This window comes from Mercenaria mercenaria, chromosome 12, assembly GCF_021730395.1.
Source record: "Mercenaria mercenaria strain notata chromosome 12, MADL_Memer_1, whole genome shotgun sequence".
Classification (NCBI taxonomy): Eukaryota; Metazoa; Mollusca; class Bivalvia; order Venerida; family Veneridae; genus Mercenaria; species Mercenaria mercenaria.
The window spans coordinates 20,582,363-20,598,595 of record NC_069372.1 but is presented as its reverse complement, the minus strand read 5'-3'; positions in this window follow the sequence as shown (position 1 = coordinate 20,598,595).

Genomic DNA, 16,233 nt, shown 5'->3' with positions numbered 1-16,233 from the left:
ACGTACTTGCCTAAATGTAGCCCATGATTCAACTGTGTTAGACTTTTTTGCCCTTTTATGTATCTTATTGCGTTTTCTAATGAGTTTACGTAATTTAGTGTTTAGCCATGGGATGTTATTTGGTCGAATGGTTACTACTTTATTTGGTATAGATTCTGATGCAGCTGATAAGATACTCTCTGTAATGTCTTGAGTAACCTTTTCGAGGTCATTACTGTCCATCAGAGTCTCCCAATTAGTTGCTTGGAGTTTTGCTCTGTAGTCATCATAGTTACCTCTGTCGTACAGCCAAATCTTGCGCTTATATGAAGTATGTTTAGGTTTGTCTAATTTTAGAACAGCAACGACTGGACAGTGAAAACGAGTGAGGTTAGGAATGAAAGGGTCAGCAACAAAGCTAGAAATGACTTGGTTCGTGTTCTTCACAAACATAAGGTCAGTTAGAGAATTAGAGTGTTCAGTGAAGTGGGTAGGGAGTGTTATGAGTTGTTCTGCATTGTACGATGCCATTAGGTTTGTTATTTTATTTGAAGTGGTGTTAAGAACATTGATGTTAAAGTCTCCTGTAACAAGTATGTTATTACACGACTGGTTGAAAGCTTGATCTATGCTTTGTTCTAAGAGAAGCCAATGGTTATTGTTTGAGTCAGGTGGTCGATAGATACCTCCCAAGATAATTTTACGTTTGTTAACAATAAGTTCTAACCAAAGCGCCTCAAGACCAGTAATAGCAAGATCTACTCTTTCTGAAGCAATGATACCCTCTCGGACATAAATGCGACACCACCACCAATACGGTTCATTCTATCACATCGAAAAGGTGGTTGAAAGTTGTCATCAGATACAACAGACATATTCAGCCAAGTCTCCGTGAAAACTAAAATGTCATATGATTGAGACTCTCGATCTTGGGTTTCAAGCTCTGGATATTTAGATGCAAAACACTAAGACCACTGTTCAACACCTCACAGTATCCAGAAATAGATGATGTATCTGACACTGTAGTGTCAGGGCCAGGATTGGGTTGAACATCTCCAGAGATTAAAAGAAGTACATAGTATATATATACCGAAGTTAATATCAGTAAGAAATCGCTGATTATTACAAGATACGGTAACAGGTAATAGGACTTCAAAATCAATGGACGGCGCGCACAATGGTTAAAGGACATACACATAATCAAGGCGGATCGGATATCATACATACTGTTATGTGCTGCGCCGCCAGACAGTAATAGACAACAGGACTACCTAGAAGGGAAATCATGCTTGTCGGTTCTAACACCCCGCCAATACCGTGAATAATACAAAGAAAACAAACGAAAAAAGAAATAAAACAAAACATAATTTGAATGATAAAACTAATCAGTATTTGAAATCGGACTAATGTTTTGAGAATAAGATATGTAGCGATTAATGATAATTAGAATAATTAGAATGAACTGTTTTTAATTTCATCGTGCATTAAAAAATAAGAAATAGAGACTTAATGAACTTGTATATGATTTTGAAAGATTAGTAACTAAGCGTAACGAAATAATGTTTGATACCGTATGTTTTACAAAGTAATACATTTCTTATTATCATGGTTTGTTAGAAACCTAGAGTACGGTATGATAAATTCAAATTGCGTGCATGCTAACACATAACGTGTCATGCAGATATAAAAAATAAACATAAACATAATAATGATAACATTACAAAAATGCATGATTTACAGAAAGTTCACTTCTAATGGATATTGATGAAACAGAAGATGAGTAAGAGCTGAATCTGCTTTTGTTTATACTAAACAGCGGCTTACTTTACAATACAAATTCTAGGTTATAAATAGTGTTGAAAGTTTGGAATGAATATGGCATGAAAATAACCTTCAACAACAAAGCGCAATACGCAACACATTAATACCGAAAAAAGCTCAAGCTCGACCAGGATATAATATCACAATGAATTTCGCAGAACAGTAACGGGTATTAACAAACAGTATTTTAATTAAAATAATTCAGCAAATATCTACATTGTGAAATAAGTCCTTCTTGTGCTCCAGTTACAAATTTGAAACTAATTGCGTAAATGCCGACATAAAATGTCAAAAAGATTGTCTCATATTAGAGTCGACATAAAAGTTCAAACAAATGATCTCATTTTAGAGCCAACATAAAAGTTCAAGCAAATGGTCTCATTTTAGAACCGACATAAAAGTTCAAGCAAATGGTCTCATTTAGAGCCGAAATAAAAAGTTCAAGCAAATGGTGTCGTTTTAGAGCCGACATATAAGTTCAAGCGAATAGTCTAGTTTTAGAGCAAACATAAAAGTTCAAACAAAAGGTCTCGTTTTTTTGCGCCAATTTTATACCTTTTAAATGGTCTAGCTCGAACTCTCGATCTGTATATATACATGCATTGTGAAGTAAATCAGTTATTTTTTTCTGTTACGATTTCGAAGCTAATTGAATATCATGCCTAAATAAAAGTTCAAACAAATAGTTTCATTTTTAAAACCCCTCAACATCTAGCTAGAACTCTCGGTCTATATATATATATATAATCACTGCAGTATGCAAACACTGCATATATCGGCAACGCTTTATAAATGTTATATGAAATAAAAAACACAAAATTTATATCAAACCAGTAGGTTGTAATGATACAGTTACAAAAAAATAGATGTACTTTTTGAATATTGTTTCTGTGTATTCATGATTAACAGAAATTTCACTAGTGATGGATAGTCATGGAAAAATAGAAATGAAAGCTGAGTCTGCTTTTGTTAATACTAAACAGCTACAATATAAATTCTAGTTTATTAATATTGTTGACCATTTGGATTAAATAGGACATGAAAATAATCATCTACACCATTAGTATAAACACAGTAATACGCAGCACATTTACACCGAACAAAAGCTCAAAAGAAAATGGTATCAATTACAAACCAATCTTACCAGTTAAAACCAATTAAATGGTTTTTACCCATGGTCTAACTAGAACTCTTAATCTGCATACTAAAAGTATATCATTGCAGTATGCAAACTGCATACACAGATAACATTTTAAAACAAGTCCGCACTGCATGATCAATATACAAAAAAATATCATTATAAAGTACCGTGATTATACAATTGTATAAACCACGGGCATCAGTACCTGTCCTAAGTTCATATATTTTAGACATTATATTGACTAAAAGTGCATATGTCGTCTATGTATGATACAATGTTGACTAATATAAAACTCTCTGCCGTGTACAACACACTGCAATTCTTGTTCAATTATAATATTCAACACGCATCTACTACTTAGTATATGAATATATCCTTTGAAAAAAATAACGATATATGGCAGCCTAGGTTTTATAATAGATTTAAATAACTTCTTAGTATTAAATAGCTAAAACGCTATTTATAACAGACGAATTAAATAATGTATTGCTACAACAATGGTAGTATTAGATTTGATAAGAGCAATTTCTAGATTGTTCAAGTCGCTCTCAATTTTAATTTGCACGAAATTAACCTATATACTAGAAACTGACTACAACATTTGTACACGTACCGATTTTTATAAGGCCAGGCCCCGTGTTCACAAAACATTTTCAGTTTCAGCTGAGCTTGATAATGAAACTTTATTTGTCATTTATATCTAAATAGCGCGTTTAAAACTAAATTTCAAGTTAATAAAAATTTTCAAATGACTTTTCAGTAGTGATGGTCAGTTTCAGTTGGAATTAAGTATTGAAGTTTTAGTAAAATTGATATTAGAATTTCAAACTCAAACTCAGTTGAGACCGAAAAATGTTTTGTGAACACGGGGCCAGGTTATTCTCAAATTGTATGTCATCTTAGTAAGCGGCAGGTTTTGTACAAAACACATATATACTCTAAAATAAACAACATATACAAAACATTGACAAATTTAGTGCATTTTGAGCGCTATAATGATATTAGTATTATGTCAATTCTATTTAATTATAAACAATATAAGCCAGTTTTACAAGGTAATCGCCCATGGAAAACAACATGAGTTTACGTTGACCTGTCGCCAACAGGTGTAAATAGATTATTATGATTATCAAAGAAAACGATAATCCACAGTCACTGTCAAAACTATACTGTGCGAATGAAATAACGCTATTTGATTTAGTCAATAATGCCATTCTTCAATTTGAAGGTGTCAAGATCTTTTTGGGTTTCGATGCGATGCTTGCGATCGTATTTACCCTTAATGATGATCACCCCGTCCGATGTCCAGGTACCACTGATACGTCCGTTTCTCAGCATGCCCCGTGTTTGGAAGAGTAGATCACTGCGTGTATGTGTCAGATCCTCATTTAGATACACTCCAGCATACCCAGAACCTTTTAGTTTGGACTTTGGCTTCAGAAGTTTGTTCCGGGCGCGGTAACTGGTAAATTTAACGATAATGTCCCGAGGTTTGCGGGCAACAGATCCAGTTAAGGATTTGTCTGTAGACGACTTTGGCTTTGGCTATTTGTTATTTTAGTGCGTTTATACGGGTATAAACTACATTGGGACTTCAATGCAAATCAATGAATCGCGCTTTGCATGAAGTCCCAATATACCTGTATAAACACTAGCGCGATTCTTTGAGATAATTTGCATGAAGTCCCAATGTGGTATATTATACAGTTATTGACTTATGTTGTGGTCAATATGTGTTTTTATGGACCTGTAAAAATGATATTGACCTCGGACGCATAAAAACGATATTGACCTCGGACGCAGTCCGAGGTCAATATCATTTTTACAGGTCCGTAAAAACATATATTGGCCGAAACATAAGTCTATAATTGTTATATTATATGCCCTTCTCAATGCATTCTTTTGACTGGTCCATAGTTCATACATATAAGAAAAAGTGATATCACAAAAGTCATTATCACTTTTGCAGGTCAATATCGCTTTTTGCGGACCCGCTTGTGCACTAATTTCGACCAATCAAATTAGCGCATTTGAGAAGGGTATATAATATACCCGTATAAACACTAGCGCGATTCTTGGAGATGATTTGCATGAAGTCCCAATGTGGTTTATTATACAGGTATTGACTTATGTTGAGGTCAATATGTGTTTCACGGACCTGTAAAAACGATAATGACCGAGGACGCTCGGTCAATATTTTAACAGGTCCGTAAAAACACATATCGACCTCAACATAAGTCTATAATTGTTATATTATATGTCCTTCTAAAATGCACTCATATGACTGGCCCATATTTCATACATATGACAAAAAGTTGTATCACAAGAGTCATTATCACTTTTGCGGGTCAATATCGCTTTTTGTGGACCCGCGTGTGCACCCCTTTCAACCAATCAAATGAGTGCATTTGAGAAGGGTATATAATATACCCGTATAAACGCTAGCGCGATTCTTGGATGATTTGCAAGAAGTCCCAATGTGGTTTATACCCGTATAAACGCTAGCGCGATTCTTGGATGATTTGCATGAAGTCCCAATGTGGTTTATACCCGTATAAACGCTAGCGCGATTCTTGGATGGTTTGCAAGAAGTCCCAATGTGGTTTATACCCGTATAAACGCTAGCGCGATTCTTGGATAATTCACAAGAAGTCCCAATGTGGTTTATACCCGTATAAACTCTAGCGCGATTCTTGGATAATTCGCATGAAGTCCCAATGTGGTTTGTACCCGTATAAACGCTAGCGCGATTCTTGGATCATTCGCAAGAAGTCCCAATGTGGTTTGTACCCGTATAAACGCTAGCGCGAATCTTGGATGATTCGCAAGAAGTCCCAATGTGGTTTATACCCGTATAAACGCTAGCGCGATTCTTGGATAATTTGCATGAAGTCCCAATGTGGTTTATACCCGTTTAAACGCACTGAAATAGCATTCAGTTCTTGTAATTACATTGAACATTAAGGTAGATTGCTACAAAAACAAGCTGTTTGCATTCCATGAGTATAAGAAAATCAAAATTATCAATTGTAATTCGCCATCCGACAAAAATACAGTTCAGGCTGGTTTTATGTAAAATATCGTTAAATCCAGTGAAAATCATACAGTAGTGTAAATTCAGTGTTGATCATTACCGTCAGAAAAAAAATATGACGTTAAGCTACAGTATGACGTTTTGGAATTTTTATCACGGTGAGGATGCGTACACCGGATATTGCCATTTAGTGATAAGGTATTTTCCGAAAACGTGTTTATTTTTCGCCAACAAGGTAAGTAAAACCCTAATTTACTATTGTATTATACTAATATGAAAGAAAAGAGCATTACTTTTAATAACTAGATGCTGTGTATATGCTCTCACAAGCGTAAAATGAGTCAATCTTATGAAGGAACGCTAAAATTTGTGATAAAATGGCAACTTTATCATCTGATAATTGCAGGTCGGGGACGCATCTCTCCCGATATCGTCACTTATTGACTTATGATAAAAATTCTGAATCGTATGATTAATTTAGTTACATACAAAGAAAACATATGCAAAATTTCAGCTTTGTACATGTTCAAATGACAGAGAAATCGATGATAAATGAGCGTCGGTGGTGTACTGTGTATTGCAAATATATGTACTGTGTATTGACCTGCATCACATTTTACTGTACTGTGTATTGTTAACATTATCGCTGAGTTTTGCAGAATGAATCTTACATAATGTACATTATCATTTTCTTTTCAAAGTACAAAACTGTATTTTCTTTAGTCCTGAAGATACGTGATGTTTTACATTGATATTTATAGCGTTTACTCGGTTGTAATTCATGTAATAAGCTCTAAACGTAACTCACAGTCACCATAGTGAAACAGTGGGCAATATTTTTTGTTATGCTTACCAGTTTTAAATGTATAGATAAATTCTGTTCTTCCATTGAGCATTTTGTTTAAGTTGATATTAAATGAATTATCTCAGAAACAGTTAAAGGTACATGTATCAATTAAAATTTTGTATTGGGATGCCACTTAGACTTACTCTCAATATCTTGCAGACAGCCCGGCCCTACTAATAAATATTATATTGTGATTTTTTTTTCGTTGCAGATTCAACTTGTGTATGTGTGTTTATGACTGGCTCGACGAACGAATTTAAGGCCATTGTATGTCACTTTGTTGAACACCACCAACATGACGAGAATATTTTCTTGTGCTAATGACCAAAACCGCAAAAAAGTAAATTCAGAATAGTATCAGACATAAATCATGCAGAAAAAAACCCCAGAAAAAATACTGTCGATTCAGAAAATATTAACATGCATGTTTTAAAAAGGAACCCGATTACAAAAGGGGCCAATTTGCAACAGAACAGAAAGAAACCTTTGATTTGGGCAAATGGTGAGGAGCCTGTTCACTGACGGTAGTGGAAATGTATGCTACCTACCACGCCATGTAGCTTAACATTTACACAATGATACCAGTACAAAAATATAATCTAGAGACACATGCACGGCGGTGTACTTGGAACTTTCAATGTTACACAGAGTGCAATTCCATGGACAGACAAGGTTTTTGGAGACTATTGTTATACAGTCGATGAAAGAATAACAAAATAGATGAATGAATAAATAGCTTTAATTAGTTTGTTTGCCAAGAAACGTTTTCTTTAAGTGATTTTATAGTTTCCTTTATTTTTTGACGTCGCAAAATGTTTTCATCGACAACTTGGTTAATATGAGGTATAGTGAAGACTGCAAGTTGTTTTGAAGAGCAGGCTTATAACTCTTCCAATGATTTTACAATTATACAACTGCTTGCATAACAGAGACCGCATTTCTGACGCTAAATTAAGAGGAAAGAGAAAAGCAAACAGACAAATACTTATTGAAATTATAAGAAGTAGCCAGTTACTGCATAAATGTGATGAGTGTACATAAGAGTTCACATAAGAGTGGGCATTGATACTGAAATAGATTCGGTTGTGACATATTTATTTTACCAAACATTATTTGACAAGCAATATTGTAAAAGACGTTTTACTTTGATAAAGAACAAATAGTCATGTACATTGTAATATTTATTAAACAAACTTGAAACCTAAACACAAATTCATAAAATAACAAAGGTCATAATAAGATAGTAGAAGAACTCTATAAGATTTGTCTTTCTTTCTAATCCTTTCCACCAACTGTACTTGTAATGTCAGTATATAAATATAGCTAAGTATATTGTTGGGAATAAATATGTTAAAACCAAAGGTCATAAACATTTTACATTCAACAGTTGAAATACATGAAAAAAGTCGGACTGATTTTCAAGTCAGTTCCCGATCGTTTGTTATAGTTTGAAATTGACCTTCACAACAACTATACTATTTTGGTTAACGGGGAAGTTGATCACATAATAATGATAACGAACTGTTTGCATAGAAATGACATATATCTTGCAAATGAAGTGTGCAAGATAACACATGGCACTGTTTCCCCCTACTTCTAAAACAAATTGCTCAGTGCATATGGCACCCATTTTGTTTTGTATGAAGAAAGTGGTGAGCTAATTACCTTTCAGAACAATGCATTTAGAACAATAAAAATAGCTTTGACTACATTATTTTAAGAAAATTTCAAGTGAAACTAGTTCGAGGGTTCTACGTCAAATGAGTCTAAGGTTATTGAGGAGAAACCACTTTAAAAACTCAAAGCCCTTACGGCCTTGACCTTTGAACTATTGACACCATAAGCGATAAAGGTCTTCTATTGACCAAGATTTATGTCTCTTTGTAGTATGAAGGTGAAAGGATAACATATTTTCATGTTTGCTCTTCTTATACGGAGAGACCTTTTCCACTCTTATCGTCATCATATCCTGTGTTACATTATTATAAAACATCACGGCTGAATGTGTGGCTGTGCCTTTTATCTGCAATGGCTAGTCTTTAGACAGTTTCTCGGAGTGACTATTGGCATGTCGCTGTAATTGTAAGTTGTAATATCAGTGATCAAACTGGTGCTTGTTAATTTCGCTGTGAAGTCTAATGCCATCTGCAAACAGAAAAAGAAATTCCATCATTTGGGCCAATGGATCTACATGCTTTGTCTATCTAATGACCATAAATACTGAAAATATGCACGTTTTTCATTATCAATACTCAGTACACCAAACTGCAATACACAGTACAAATATTACTTTGAAAACTCAATACACAGTACACCACCGGCGCTCATTTATCACCGATTTCTCCGTGATTTGAACATGTACAAAGCTGAAATTTTGCACAGTTTTTCTTTGTATGTAACTAAATAAATCGTTCGATTCAGATTTTCCCCATAACGCAAATATATTATGGTATCGAGACAAATGTGTTTACAGCATGCATTTATCAAATGATAAACTTGTCATTTTATCACAAATTTTATCATTTCTACTGAAGATTGACTCATTTTACGCTTGTAAGAGCATATACACAGTATTTAGTTATGAAAATTAATGCTCTTTTCTTCTGTAGTAGTATAATACAATAGTAAATGAGAATTTTAAATACCTTGTTGACGAAAAATAATCACGTTTTCGGAAAATAACATCACTTAATGGCAATATCCGGTGTACGCATCCTCACCGTGTTTATATCAAGTTTTAAAACAACTTTTTGAACTAGGTACGCCAATTTGTTTGTTTTGAATGACTTCAGATTACGCGTGCAATCTTAAGGAAACGGTCATGTTTGTACACAAATCCGTAATGATTGTATTTTCTATTTTTAGAACTGATAAGACAGTCATTGGGTGTGGGCAGACGCCGAACATCCATTCTGTTTTGTAAACAGTGATGTTTTTCTAACGGCCTAAACTTTCTTTAAACACAAATTATATCAATATTTTTTTGATCAATGGAAACGTTTTGAAACAAGCGATTTATTACACATGTAATTACTTTTAATTGTTATTTAGAAATAAAATGGATTAATTATGAACGCTTAACTTAAGTGTTTTGAACATCACTACGCCGCTTTTAAAATTATATGTCATTCCCACCACGACCTAGTGACCTACTTTTTTTCACCTACAAAAACTTCATGAAAATCATTCTTGTAATACAGGTAATATACAGCTATACTTCAAGTTTTCAGGTGGTCAATTTAGGCTTTTCCTGAATGAATGTGTTTTCAAAACTTCATCTGCAAACTTCTTCAGTCATTTTTTTTTCAGCATAGTTTAAAGCCCTGCTCCCGTCCTTCCTTAACCTTGAATTGTCACTTAAAAAGCATGAAAATCCCGACTATGAACAGTGACGCCTGTCAAATTAGAGCCTATTTTATATAAAATTCTATATGAAATACCTGTGAATTTGCGTGCTAAAGTGTGGCACTTGGCCGTTAACTGTTACCTATTGTAATCATGGGTTGCATAAACACAAAAGAATTTGAATAGACGCGGAGCAGGGCTTTAAAGAATATAGAGGAATAACTATCTAATACTGTAGAAACAGTCCATCATTAGTTCCGTCTATGTATTACTTGTAGTGAATACATGTAGCTACAATATTTGTCCTGTTGTTTTGTTTAGAATGCTGTACTCAATGCGAGCTAATACTAAGAACAAGCTTTAACCGAAAAGCATATTGAAAAACTACTTGTGTAACCTAATATGTAAAAAAGTAGAATGTCCGACTGATACATTTTCTTTCTTTCTTTCGTTTATATAGAATTACACTCTAAGTCGAACATTTTTCATCCGATCTTCACCAAACTTGAACAAAATGTGTTTGACCATAAGACCTCGGCCAAGTTCGATAACCAGCCAAAACGATCCAGGCATTTTGGATGTAGGCCCTTGAATTACCGAAAAATCGGCCTTTTACTCCTGTCCGCACAACATTTCTCATCCGATCTTCACCAAACTTGAACAAAGTGTGTTTAACTATAAGACCTCGGCCAATATCAATAACGAGCCAAATCGGTCTGGGCATTTTGGAGTTCTTCCTCTTGAATTACAGAAAATCGGCCTTTTTACTCTTGGCCGTACTCTTAGTCGAACATTTCTCATCCGATCATCACCAAACTTGAACAAAATCCGTTTGTCCATAAGTCTTCTGTCATGTTCGATAACTTTCTAAATTGGTATTATAAATATTATAAATAGATTCTAACATTTTGACAGCAATATTCCAAGGACATTCTAAATGATGCAAATATTTCAGCTAAAGAATTTCTAAGGACATGTTTAAGTGATGCCAGCATTTTGACTGAAATATCCAAGAAATATATTATTATGCCAGAACTGAGTGATGCCAATACAACTGTACTGCAAGATTCCAAGGCCAGGTCTAAGTTATGCAAACTTTATCAGGAAAGATATAAGTGATATCAAGATTTTGACTGAAATATTCGAAGTACATGTCTAAGTAATGCTAATATTTTAGCTGAAATATTCAAAAGACAGGTCTAGGTAATGCCAACATTTTGACAGGAAAGGTTTAAGTATTGCCACTATTTTAGCTGCAATATTCCAAGGACAAGTGATGCCAATATTTTGGCTGAAATATTCAAGACAGGTCTAGGTAATGCCAACATTTTGACAGGACAGGTTTAAGTGATGCCAATATTTTAGCTGCAATATTCCAAGGACAAGTGATGCCAACATATTGACTGAAATATTCCAAGGACTGGTTTCGGTGATGCCACCATTTTCACTGAAATGATCTACGGACAGGTCTATGGGATGCTAATATTTGGCTGAAATATTCCAGTGACGTCTAAGTGATGACACCATTTCCACGGAAATATTCCAAGGACAGGTGTAGTGGTAAGTGATGCCAACATTTCACCAATTCCACGGAAATAATCCTAGGACAGGTGTTAGTGATGCTAATATTTGGCAGCAATATCTCAAGGACATGTCTAAATGATGCCAATATTTTGGCTAAAATATTGCAAGGACAGGTATTAGTGATGCCAATATTTCTACAGCTTCAAAGGTTATAATTAAGACTGTCACCAACTATTTATTGAAAGCAATGTATGTAAAGAATATGATTTGCACTGGTTGCAAAACATCTTCACAAGTGAGCAGCGCCATGAGAAAACCAACAAAGCAGGTATTTCAATGACCTTGACCTTTAATGTAAACAAGAGGACCATGATGGTCCTGAATCGCTCACCTCTTCCCACATGATCCAGTTTTGAGTATGACGTCGTTTTTTCTATTATTTGACATAGTGACCTAGTTTTTGAGCTCATGTGACCCAGTTTTGAATTAAACCTAGATATTATCAAGATAAAAATTCTGACCAACTTTCATGAAGATCCATTGAAATATATGGTCTCTAGAGAGGTCACAAGGTTTTTCTATTATTTGACCTATTGACCTAGTTTTTTAAGGCACGTGACCCAGTTTCAAACTTGACCTAGATATCATCAAGGTGAACATTCTGACCAATTTTCATGAAGATCCATTCAAGGGTATGGCCTCTAGAGAGGTCACAAGGTTTTTCTATTTCAAGACCTACTGACCTAGTTTTTGATGTTGACCCAGTTTCAAACTTGACCTAGATATCATCAAGATAAACACTCAGACCAACTTTCATACAGATCCCATGAAAAATATGGCCTCTAGAGAGGTCACAACGTTTTTTCATTATTTGACCTACTGACTTACTTTTTGACGGCACGTGACCCACTTTCGAATTTGACCTAGATATCATCAAGATGAACATTCAGACCAATTTTTATGGAGATCCATTCACAAGTATGGCCTCTAGAGAGGTCACAAGGTTTTTCTATTTTTAGACCTACTGACCTAGTTTTTGACCGCTCACGACCCTGTTTCGAACTTGACCTAGATATCATCAAGATGAACATTCAGACCAACTTTCATGAAGATCCATTGAAAAATATGGCCTTTAGAGAGGTCACAAGGTTTTTCTATTATTTGACCTACTGACCTAGTTTTTGATGGCACGTGACCCACTTTCAAACTTGACCTAGATATCATCAAGATGAACATTCAGACCAATTTTCATACAGATCCCATGGAAAATATTGTCTCTAGAGAGGTCACAAGGTTTTTCTATTATTTGACCTATTGACCTAGTTTTTTAAGGCACGTGACCAAGTTTCAAACTTGACCTAGATATCATCAAGGTGAACATTCTGACCAATTTTCATGAAGATCCATTCAAGGGTATGGCCTCTAGACAGGTCACAAGGTTTTTCTATTTCAAGACCTACTGACCTAGTTTTTGATCGCAGTTGACCCAGTTTCAAACTTGACCTAGATATCATCAAGATAAACACTCAGACCAACTTTCATCATATCCCATGAAAAATATGGCCTCTAGAGAGGTCACAACGTTTTTTCATTATTTGACCTACTGACTTACTTTTTGATGGCACGTGACCCACTTTCGAACTTGACCTAGATATCATCAAGATGAACATTCTGACCAATTTTTATGGAGATCCATTCACAAGTATGGCCTCTAGAGAGGTCACAAGGTTTTTCTATTTTTAGACCTACTGACCTAGTTTTTGACCGCACATGACCCTGTTTCGAACTTGACCTAGATGTCATCAAGATGAACATTCAGACCAACTTTCATGAAGATCCATTGAAAAATATGGCCTTTAGAGAGGTCACAAGGTTTTTCTATTATTTGACCTACTGACCTAGTTTTTGACGGCACGTGACCCACTTTCAAACTTGACCTAGATATCATCAAAATGAACATTCAGACCAACTTTCATACAGATCCCATGAAAAATATGGCCTTTAGAGAGGTCACAAGGTTTTTATATTATTTGACCTACTGACCTAGTTTTTGACGGCACGTCACCCAGTTTCGAACTTGATCTAGATATCATCAAGGTGAACGTTCTGACCAATTTTCATGAAGATCTTGTGAAATATATGGCCTCTAGAAAGGTCACAAGGTTTTTCGATTTCAAGATCTACTGACCTAGTTTTTGACCGCACGTGACCCAGTTTCGAATCTGATCTAGATATCATCAAGATGAACATTCAGACCAACTTTCATACAGATCCCATGAAAAATATGGCCTTTAGAGAGGTCACAAGGTTTTTCTATTATTTGACCTACTGACCTAGTTTTTGACGGCACGTGACCCAGTTTCGAACTTGACCTAGATATCATCAAGGTGAACGTTCTGACCAACCTTCATGAAGATCTTGTCAAATATATGGCCTCTAGAGAGGTCACAAGGTTTTTCTATTTTTAGACCTACTGACCTAGTTTTGGAAGGCACGTGACCCAGTTTCGAAATTGACCTAGATATCATCAAGATGAACATTCTGACCAATTTTCATGAAGATCCATTGAAAATTATGGCCTCTAGAGAGGTCACAAGGTTTTTCTATTTTTAGACCTACTGACCTAGTTTTTGAAGGCACGTGACCCAGTTTCGAACTTGACCTAGAATTTACCAAGATGAACACTCTGACCCATTTTCATAAAGATCCCATGAAAAATGTGACCTCTAGAGATGTCACAAGGAAAAGTTTACGCACGGACGGACGGACGACGGACACTGCGCGATCACAAAAGCTCACCTTGTCACTTCGTGACAGGTGAGCTAACAAATATGGCGGCCGTCGATTGAAAGTAGAAAGTGCCATTCGCTTGAAAATTCATAAATACCCTCGTGATTTTTTCGGTGGAAAAGACATGTTCTTTTAGAACAAATTCGGCGGTGAAACTTTGCTTTTATTTAGTAACATAGAAAGTTGGAAATGATTTTCAATTTTCATAAATACAGCAGCAAACAAAAAGAAATTCTTACAGATGATAGATTACCTCACAAGTATTTTATTATTGCAGAAATAAAATCATTATCAACTCGCATTTACAAGCGATCTGCCTCCAAAACTTCCAATCGTAAAGTGCTCACTGCCCATGCGCAACGGAAGTTATGAAATTTTAAGGGAGAAAGCAATTATTAACTTCCTGTATTTTTTATGTTCTATCACCACTAAAGGGGAAGTAACTAAAACATTACTAATTATGCATTTTGGAACTTATCCCTTTGTTGGATGTAGTGGTCTCCCTTTTGTTTACATTTTATCTTGCATCAAGAGAGAAAAAGTAGGAGAAACAATTTTATCGGGCAGAATCTTTTTTGCAATAAATTCAACTGATTTCTTAACATTTTTAGAAAGATACTGCCTTAAGAAATGAAGTAATAATTTGAACAAGAGGGTCATGATGGCCCTATATTGCTCACCAGAGTTGATCTGGCCTACTGACCTAGTTTTTGACCCCACATGACCCAGTTTCGAATTTGACTTGGAGATCATCAAGGCAAACACACTGACCAAGTTTCATAAAGATTGGGTCACGACTGTGGCCTCCAGAATGTTCACAAGCTTTTCCTTTGATTTGACCAGGTGACCTAGTTTTTTATCCAACATGACACAGATTCAAAATTGAACTAAAGATCATCAAGACAAACGTTCTGACTAATTTGCAGGAGTTTCAAACTTAAATTGTGGTCTCTAGAGTGTTCACAAGCTTTTCATATGATCTGGCCTAGTGACCTAGTTTTTGACCTCACATGACCCAGTTTCAAACTTGACCTAGAAATCACCAAGATAAACATTCTGACCAAATTTCATAAAGATTTGGTCATAACTGTGGCCTCTAGGATGTTCACAAGCTTTTCCTTTAATATGGACTACTGACCTAGTTTTTGACCCAACATGACCAAGTTTCAAACTCGGCTTAGACATCATCAAGTCAAACATTCTGACAAAGTTTCATAAAGATTGGGTCATAACTGTAGCCTCTAGAGTGTTCATAAGCTTTTCCTTTGATCTGGCCTAATGACCTAGTTTTTTAACCCAGTTTCTAACCTGACCTAGAGATCATCAACACAAACATTCTGACCACGTTTCATAAAGATTGGGTCACAACTGTGGCCTCTAGAGTGTTCAAAAGCTTTTCCTGTGATCTGGTCTAGTGACCTAGTTTTTGACCCAACATGACCCAGTTTTGAACTTGACCAAGAGATCATCAAGGCAAACATTCTGATCAAGTTTCATAAAGATTGGGTCACAACTGTGGCCTCTAGTGTTCACAAGCTTTTCCTGTGATCTGGCCTAGTGTCCTAGTTTTTGATCCCACATGACCCAGTTTCGAACTTGACCTAGAGGTCATCAAGACAAACATTCTGACCAAGTTTCATAAAGATTGGGTCATAACTGTAGCCTCTAGAGTGTTCAAAAGCTTTTCCTTTGATCTGGCCTAATGACCTAGTTTTTAAACCAACATGACAGTTTCTAACTTGACCTAGAGAT